The sequence below is a fragment of the Giraffa tippelskirchi genome, chromosome 3 (genome assembly GCF_054371585.1).
Source record: "Giraffa tippelskirchi isolate mGirTip1 chromosome 3, T2T-mGirTip1v1.2.pri, whole genome shotgun sequence".
NCBI classification, from domain to species: Eukaryota; Metazoa; Chordata; class Mammalia; order Artiodactyla; family Giraffidae; genus Giraffa; species Giraffa tippelskirchi.
The window spans coordinates 8,664,790-8,674,234 of record NC_137277.1 but is presented as its reverse complement, the minus strand read 5'-3'; the positions used below and the strand labels follow the sequence as shown (position 1 = coordinate 8,674,234).

At 54.6% G+C, this 9,445-nt stretch overlaps 1 protein-coding gene across 4 annotated transcripts in view; it reads right to left on the bottom strand.

Moving 5' to 3' along the window:
- Positions 1-9,445, bottom strand: part of SEPTIN9 (septin 9) — a 179,338-nt gene that overhangs the window by 93,692 nt on the left and 76,201 nt on the right. The window lies entirely within an intron of this gene.

Here is a 9,445-nt window from a genome sequence, read left to right as displayed (position 1 = left end):
GGCAGGCGGCTGCTGCCCAGGCCCATATGAGCTCCGGCCTAATTACAGGGGACAGTGACCCGAGGAGCAGAGTTCAGGCCCCGGTCAGGGCAGCACCCAGGAGTCCAGCTGCTCCCCCAGGCCTCCCGAGGAATGGAGTGGGTCACAGTGCATGACCCCAAAGTGGCCGAGCTGGGCTGGGCAAGAGGAAGGTGTCTCAGTGACTGCAAAGCCCTACAGGCATCAAGGCTGACTCGCAGGTTCAGGGGGACTTGGTCTCTACACTCCGGTGGGTGGTTGGCAGAGAAGGAGGAGTCCAGAAAACCAGAAGGAGGAAGTGGGTTTATAGAGTGAGACAGGCCACAGCTGGACCCCGAGAAGATTCTGGAAGGGGCTCCCAGGGGCCGCCCAGCTGTTCCAAAGAGCCCTGGTGGGGGCTGAGTGAGGCCGCCTGCAGGACTCCTCTCTGAAGACCTTACTGGGCACTCACCAGAGACGGCAAGCTCCTGGCTAACACCACACAACAATCTGGAACTTGGAGAGAACCCTTGTGGCTCAGTGGTAAAGAATCTGTGTGCAGTTCTGGGAGACCCAGATTCGATCCCTGGGTCAGGAAGATCCCCTGGAGGAGGAAATGGCAACCCACTCCACAATTCTTGCCTGGAGAATCCCATGGACAGAGGAGCCTGGCGGGCTACAGTCCATAAGGACTCTCAAGAGTTGGACACTATTGAGCACACAAAATCTGAGAGTGAGGGTCCCTCCTAAGAGCGGAGACAGAGACGGAGCAGACTGGAGGGATGCTTCTACCAGCCAGGGCACCAAGGTCAGCGGGACCTCACAGGAGCTGGAGGAAAGGCTGAGCAGAAGGAACCAGCCCTGCCCACACCATGAATTTGGACTTTCTGGGCTCAGAACCCTGCATTAAGCCCCCAGCCTGAGGTCTCTACAGTGCCCACGGGGCACCTACACACTCCCTCTGACTCCCAGCCCCTTCCTGGTCTTTGACCCTGCCTCCCTGAACTGACCACGCAGCTGTTCTGTCCTTCTGTGGCACCTTCCAGGGGCCGCCCAGCCCAGGTTATCAGGCAGGCACTCGCTTATTGTTTTCTCTTTACGTCTGTTCTTTGAGCCTCCGAGAGTTTTCTGGCCCTCACACGTTTAGGGAAAACGTCCCAAAGGACCGAATGGACCTGTCTTCTGAGCAGGGGGGGCACTGTGCCCTGGGCATCCTTGGAGGTAACCAGCCTTAAATGTGACCCTGTAAGGCGTCCTCCTGTCCCCTGCACTTTCTTCCCAAAAGAGCCAGTGTGGAAGCCTTCAGCCATGGTTGCAAGTGGACAGATAAACTCCCCCCCTACCCCTGCACAGAGCTGCACTCTCAAGATAGACAACTTCTCAAGTCTGCTTCTGGCCTGCAGTAGAGGGAAAAAATGAGAGCTGTACACAGTAAGCTCCAAACCCTCCATGCCAGAGCGTGCTCTGGGAGACCCACCCCCGCCCCCACCGCCCAGCACCTCCAGCACCACCAGCTCCACCGGCTCAGCCCGATAACCTCTGACCTGCCTACCGGCCATGCGGGGCCCAGGCTGCCAGTCAGTACCTCCCTGATTCCCACCCTAAGAAGCCCCCAGAAAGCCAGGCCCTTCCAGCCACCAGCGGCGCGGACCATGCGGCAGGGAGAGGGCCCTCTCATACACACACCAAGAAACTTCCCAGGTCCCCTACATCACCAGCGACACAACCTACCCAGCCTGAAAGCCCCTGGGTTGGGGGAGGTCCAGAGCGGCAGAGAGAAAGCGCCTCCAGGAAACAGAGCTGCAGGCAGGAGTAATTCCTTTCTTACCTAAAAGTGGAGAATTTCAGCCAAGCTGTCCTCAGCAGAACTGTTGGGTGTAGGAGGGTCTGCTGTGCAGATGACCTAGAGCTGGGGGCTGCCGGACAGTGCATGGAGTTGTCACAAGTCACCTCTATGCACCGTCTGAGCTAGGCAACTGACCCCTCTGGCCTCAGCACGCTGGTCTCTTCCAGCTGGGACACCCAATGACCCCATGAGGGCCATCTTGCGGGCTGCCACCAGCTCCAAGTTTCTCTCATCACTCCTGCAACCACAGGCCCAGTGATTCCGAACACTTAGCAGAGCTGGAGGGGCCAGGAGAGGCCACCTCCCCTCCTGGACCGAGGCTGAGGACCCAGGCTCCGGCCACAGTCCTCTGCAGCCGAACATGCAGCTGCCGGTGCTGCCTGCAGAACTGGCCCCATAGCCTGTGTGTTTGGGCTTCACTCCACTCAGCACTCCAATCCACCGCTGGAAAGAGTCAGCGGGACCCAAGGGTCCTGGCTCGGCCACCATCAGCCAAATGGGCACTTTGAGTCTCTCAAACTGGGGTAGGAAGTTATGCTGGGTGAGTTTTCTTTTTGACAATGAACCTTAAAAAATAGTATCTATTGCTCTTTTCCTGACTCTAAATGCAATACAGAAAGTGTATGTGCAATGCACAAAATCTGCAAAACACAGAGAAACAAAGGGAAAAATACCTATCAACCCACGACCAAGATAACCACTATCAATATTCTGGCAAACATCCTTCCAATCCTTTCACTGCATGTGTACACGAGTATTTGTAAAGCAGGCTCACAGAGAGACACGGCTTTGGGCCTTTCTCCTGCAGCATCAGGTAACCCGCATTGCTATATATTCTTGCATTCGTTCTCCAAATTCCTTTGTGGTTCTAAAGTTCCGGTTCCAGATCATTCTCAGCTCCAGCTGATGATCAGAATCATTTCCAGAGCTTGTTAGAAGACAGATTACTGGTCCCCGCTTTTTAGAGGTCCTGTCAGGAGGGCTGGGTGGGCCTGGCATCCCGAGAGTGTCTGGGGAGAAAGTGAGCAAGGACCTCTGCCCTCCCATGGGCTCACAAGCCTCCTCTTCATCCCCCTCCTGGGAATCCTACAAGAAGGAAATCTAAGCATCCAACCCTCCAGGAGGCAGCTCCAGCCAGCGGCTCTGCCCGCCCCACTGTCCCCCGAAGGCACCCAAGATTTCTGTCCAGCTTCTGTGGCCACCACTCAGCCCCTGAGCTGGTCACAAACCAAAGGACACACTGGGCACCGCTAAGGCAGAGGCCCATGGGATGAGGGGGCGTGTCAGTCACAAGGCCCCCAGATCTGCCCAGGGCCCATAGCAGCATCCCCTTAGAGAAGGTTGAGAGGGACCTCCCTGGCGGTCCAATGGTTAAGACTTCCATACAGGAGGCGCGGGTTCAATCCTGGTCACCGGGCTGAGATCCCATATGCCTCCCGGCCAAAAAAACACAAAACCACAAAACAAAAGCAATATTGTAACAAACTCAATAAAGACTTTAAAAATGGTCCAGATCAAAAAAAGACAGAGAGAGAGAAGGTCGAAGCTGCCTAGGGTCTCCATTCTAACTCATCTGCTCCAGGAAACAGGCAGAGAGAGGCCCAGCGCTGGCGGCCATGGTCCCAGCCAGCCTCCCTCCCTTCCCCTTGACTCCCAGAAAAGCCATCATGTTCCTCCCAAAAGACCGTCACCATCCTGTGGGCAGGAGCCAAGCTCATCCATCCACGCTGGGCCCTGCTGCAGAGTGAACGTGTTCCCCCAAATTCACAGGTTGAATGCTATCCCTCAAGGTGATAGGGCCTTAGAGGTAGACCCTTTGGGCGTGATGAGGTCTTGAGGGTGGAGCCCTCTTGATGGGATCAGCACTCTTCTAAAAGAGACCCCAGAGAGCTCTCTCTCCCCCCTTTTGCCCTGAATCAGCATCGTGAAAATACGCTGTCTGTGAACCAGGAAGCCACCGCCAGACAATGAATCTGCCGGAGTCTTGACCTTGGACGTCCAGCCTCCAGAACTGAGAGAAGCAAATGTATGCTATGTAAGACCCCGGTCTGTGGTCTTTTCGTTACAGACTAAGACGTTCCACTTTTCATGAAGGCCTGGGACCGAGTCTTGTGTGACTTATGAGCCTCTAAGAAGTGCTTGTTGCCTTGAATCTTTAACTCAACATTTACCGGTGCTCACCCACACACCAGGCACAACCCTAAGGGCTCATTCACCTCCCAAGACCTCCAGGAGATGAGCTAGTTTCCTCTAGTCCCCATTTTCCAGATGGGAAACCAAGGCACAGAGAGGCTAATGACCAGCCCAGCATCCCAGCGTGGGTGAGGGTGAAGCCAAACTGAGCCAGCATGCTGAACCATCACACCACGCTACCTCCACACCCCACCCTGCCTCCTAAAAGCCAGACTCTCAGTAGCAGTACGGCACCTGCTACACGCCACACCAGCATGGCACTTGTGCTGCACTGAGCCTCGGACACACACCTGCAGGGTGAGCCCTGTGATTCCAGCATCACTGACGTGGTCACTGAGCTGGAAAGCGATGAGGCCAGGATACGGGCACAGGCAACCTCTGCCAGACCCCAAGCTCTGGTCCCCCACCTGTCCCCACCCACCACTGCTAGGTAGACTGCGATTTCCATTCTGGCCAGGCAGGGTCAGCCTGGTGAGGTGGCCCAGGCGAGAACCGGGGCGCAGTGCACCGGGGTCTCCCTTCCAGTGTGACCTCGGGCTACCCGTGACCTTCATGACCTCCTGGGTTCCGGAGGACCAAGAGCCCTTGAATACAGAGTGCCCAGCCTGGGGCCTGGCATGTCGTAGGTGCTCAACACAGAGACGGTTATGAGGAACAAGAACCAGCACGGTCAGAGGAAGTGCCTGTGAGTGAAAGGGCAACAGCTGGAAGGGCCGGGACTTGGATCAGAGAACAAAAAATTCGGGAGGGAGGCCGGAGCCCAACAGCTGGCTCCAGGGTAGCTGCTTGCAGAAGCCCGGCTCCATCACGTAAATATTAGGAGATGCAAATATCTGAGCGCCAGCCAGGGCAGGGGCAAGGTTTCCTCCCTCACTGGTGTCCCCACCCCTACCCCAGCTGCCCCAAACTCCTCTGCCAGGGCAGGAGCTGGGGTAGGGGCAGCCACCAGGAGGGAGGGGAAATAGCCCCACCTGCACCCTCTCCTCTGCACCGGGCCTGCAAAGGGGTGAAAGAATGAGCGCCTTCCCCATCTCGCCCCCTCCCCATCGCTTCTTTTGTAGTTTAGCAGGAAAGTAGAGCAGCCCCTCCAGAGGTCTTTCTGATGGAAGCCCGGAGGAAAAAGCTTGCCACTCCAGACCCACCATCCTCACTACAGAAACACATCACGTGTCCTTCTTCCACCTGGACTATATGCACCACCCATCTTTCCCTGCAATCTGACCAGGAGGAAAGCTGGAGCCTAGAGCCCCTCTACACCCTGACCTATGTCTGCAGGCACAGCCCCTTCCCACCACCTTTCCGTCTCAGTGCTAAGGGTACCTGTGCCAGATGTGGGCATAACACAGTCTTCCAAACCAACTACAAGCGGGCAGCAATTGCAACGGGAGGCAGCCAGCACCATCTGCCTGGAGACCCTGCCTGGTAAACTCCTACCCAGGACTCTGTTTGGTGTCCCTTCCTCCAGGAAGCCTTCCTGAACCTACCCCTCTTCTGGGCTCATGCCTGGAGCCCCAGAAGGGAGAAGGGAGCTAGCACTTAGCTGGCGCCCACGGTTAACCGTTGAGTAAACAAACGAATGAGCTGGCTGCCTCTCCCACCCCGGCCATCCTCCTCTCGGCCCACCAGACACAGAAAGATTCTAGCACTTACTTCATTTTTGAACTGAAGGAAAAAAAAAAAAACCCAAACCCAGTTACTTTACAGAGCACTCCTCCCCTGACTTGTGATGGGGGACAGGAGGCAGGGGACAGCGGAAAAGGCCGCCCCTCCGGGTCTGGGATGGAGCCAGGAAAACTTGTGTGCTTTTACTGTAGATGATATCGGTCTCCGGGGACTCAGGGCAGGGGCCTGGCCTGCCCCTCAGAGGGAAACTGCCCACCCACGTGGAAAGGAGGGCCAGAGAGCCCTGCTGGGGGCTGGCTTTCTGCACTCAGGGAGGGGCCGGCCGGGCTCCAGGCTGAGGTACTGCCTAGGAGAGTCTGGAGAACGGGCAGGCTGCTGCCTGGCCAGGCTGCTGGCCACCGACGGTCAGAACCGGAAACTTCTCCATCTCACTGAAGACGAGGGAGGGGAGAAGGTGAGGTGGCCAGAATCTGGGCCACTCTGCCTGGGACACCACTCCTTCTTCCCGCCAAAAAAAAAACAAAACGAGACCATTCCATCGCTGAACCTCCTGCAGGCAGAGAGGGGGTTGTCGGTGTTCCCGTGTCTCCCTTCCCATCCCCACCAGGACCCTCAGCCACAGCCTCCCACACGGAGGTGCCTGGGACCCCCAAGCCTTGCCTCAGGGGACAGTCAAAAGCCCACGGCCAGAGGAGCCATCAGCCTGCACTCCTTGAAGAGGGCTGTGGGTCTGACAACTAGAAACGCAGAGGAAGTGCCTGTGACTGGTCATAAAAGATCAGACACCGGCTGCAAAGAGCTCAGAGTTCCAACCCTCCTTGTACAAGCGAGGGAAAAACCAGCCCCAGGAACTCCCAGCTCAGACTTGCTAAGACCCAGGCAGCAAAACAAACTCAACTCCCTATCCCTGTGCCATTCCACGTAAGGTCCCCCGGGTGGGGGGGGGGGAGTGACCCTGCTCCCCCTATTTGTACCCAGGGGGACATCCATCAAACCCCTAGCCAGATAGTCCCTCAGAGGCTGCAGTAACCAGAGAACATGTGGAATGGACTTGTGGGGGGCACCTCTCCTGCCTCCCCTCCTCCATCCCACCTGGACCCCCCGGAGGTGTTTGAAGGCAGGACTCCCGGTGTCGGGGACAGAGACATATGAAGCTCTAAGCCATGTGTGGGGAGGGCACGCTAATGTGTTCAAGGCCAGGTCCCTCGATTTTCTGAATTTTGCAACTCGGGGCAGAGTCAGGCTTCACAGATGGCCCAGAGACTCTGGGAGCAGAAAAGGCTGGAGACTGCAGGGCTCAGCATTCCAGGAGGGACTGTCAGAGACTCAGGAATCTGAGAGAGAGGGTCAACTGAGAAAAACCATGCAACACAAAAAAGAGTCAGGTTGCCCAGGATGGGAAAAAATAATTGCAAATGAAGCAACTGACAAAGGATTAATCTCCAAAACATACAAGCAACTCAGCAGCTCAATATCAGAAAAATAAACAACCCAATCAATAAAGTGGGCAGAAGACCTAAACAGACATTTCTCCAAAGAAGACATACAGATGTTTAATAAGCACGTGAAAAAATGCTCAATGTCATTTATTATTACAGAAATGCACATCAAAACTATTAACACAATAAAGTATCACCTTACACTGGTCAGAATGGACATCATCAAAAGAAAAAAAAACACCTACAAACAATAAATCCTGGAGAGGATGTGAAGAAAAGGGAACCCTGTTACACTGTAGGTGGGAATGTAAATTGATAACAGCCACTATGGAGAACAGTATGGAGATTTCTTTAAAAACTAGGACTAGAACTACCATATGACCCAGCAATCCCACTACTGAGCATATACCCTTAGAAAACCACAATACTAAAAGACACATGTATCCCAATGTTCACTGTAGCACTATTTACAATAGCCAGGACACAGAAGCAACCTAAAAGTCCATTCACAGATGAATGGATAAAGAAGTTGTATACATATTTCAGATATACAATGGAATATTACTCAGGCATAAAAAGGAACAAATTTGAGTTAGTTCTAGTGAGGTGGATGAAACTAGAGCCTGTTATACAGAGTGAAATAAGTCAGGAAGAGAAAAACAAATATTGTCTATTAATATATAGATAATAGGATCTGGAAAAATAGTACTGATGAACCTATTAGTATGGCAATAATAGAGATACAAACACAGAGAACTTGGGGCCACAGACGGAAGGAGAGGGTGGGACAAATTGAGAGAATAGCATTGAAACATGTACATCAACATATGTAAAATGGATAGCTAATGGGAACTTGCTGTACAACACAGGGAGCTCAACCTGGTGCTCTGTGACGACCTAGAGGGGTGGGATGGGGTGGGAGGCGGGAGGGAGCTTCAGGAGGGAGGGGACGTGTGCATACCTATGGCTGATTCACGCTGATGTATGGCAGAAGCCAACACAACACTGTACAGCAATTATCCTCAATTAAGAATAATTTTTTTAAAAAACGAAAGAGGCAGGTTAGAGCCTCATTCCCGGGCTCCTCACCTCCCCTGCAACCTCACTCTATGCTATGGGGGCGGCGCTCGCTGTGTACATTCTCCACTCACATGGAGGCCATCCTTTTGTCCCTCTGCCTAAATTTCAGGGCATTGGCAGCACTTTAAAAACTGACAACAATCTTGAAGTTTCCAGACCGTGTCCTGGTCTAGGCTGAACGGAGCCTTCGGGCTCTGTACAGACCAAATTAAACACCCGGAGCCCAGAAATGCCCCCAGCGCCGGGGGGTGTCTAAAGGCCAACTGCTGGGTTTGTTTGGCCAGAGAAATTACAAATTCTCAGTCTTCTGGGACCGGGCTCCACAGACTTGCAGCCCGTTTCATCTCATAAGCAACTCAGCCTCCAAATTTGGGAAAAACCGAGAGGAGCCTGGAAAGACAGCCACTGTTCGACCATGTTTCCTCAGCGGTGCAAGAGAAAGGAAAGGAACTTGCTTCCTGGCTGGGTTTCTGGGATGAACCCAAGAAATGACATCCCCTGGGGCCTTGACTTCTGATAAATCTCTCCTGAGAGCCCCCTGGCTTGCCCAGCACCCCTTAACCCCTACCCTAGCCCACCATTCTAAACACACCACCAGGTCTTTGAGAGTCTACACCATGACCCACTGTTACCTGCCCTCAGGGACTCCAAGCCCATCAGAAGCACCCGGTCTGGCCCGGCAAGAAGGTGGGACTCTTGGGTTTGGGGCCACCACGGATCCCTTGAGCCTGGCCCCCAGGTCCTTGTTTTTGGCCTGAGGTCCTGTCTGTACCCCAAGGAGACTTCTGTTAGCAGCCAGCCTACCCCCAGCACGATGAAGGGCATTCAGCTGGTAGACCGGTGGTGGGGGAAGGATAATGGTGATGCCTGAACTGAACCTTGGTAGGGGGCTCCATCTCTGAATGTGACATTCCTGACTACTAGACATTCAAGGAGAAAGAGAAGGCGAGGCCCCATTCTGCTCGGCCAGCACCAGGATGAGGGCTGTAGCACTTCCTTAGGGGCCTGCCAAGGCCGTGCCAAGGCCACGGTTACCGGGCCGAGAAGTCTCCAGCCCCTGCACGGTGAGCGTGCCATCTGCGCTTGGCAACGTCACGTCATGAACAGGCTGCAAGGCCAACTGCTTCCACCAGCAGGACAGTCTCGCTCACAAACATGGCCTGAGCAAGTACACCCACCGTGTGTCCACTCCCAGTGTGTCGGACCCAGGGCTGCCCTGGCTGCCACTGAGCCTGGGGGCTCGAGCTCCAGGGGGCTCCTTTCTTCA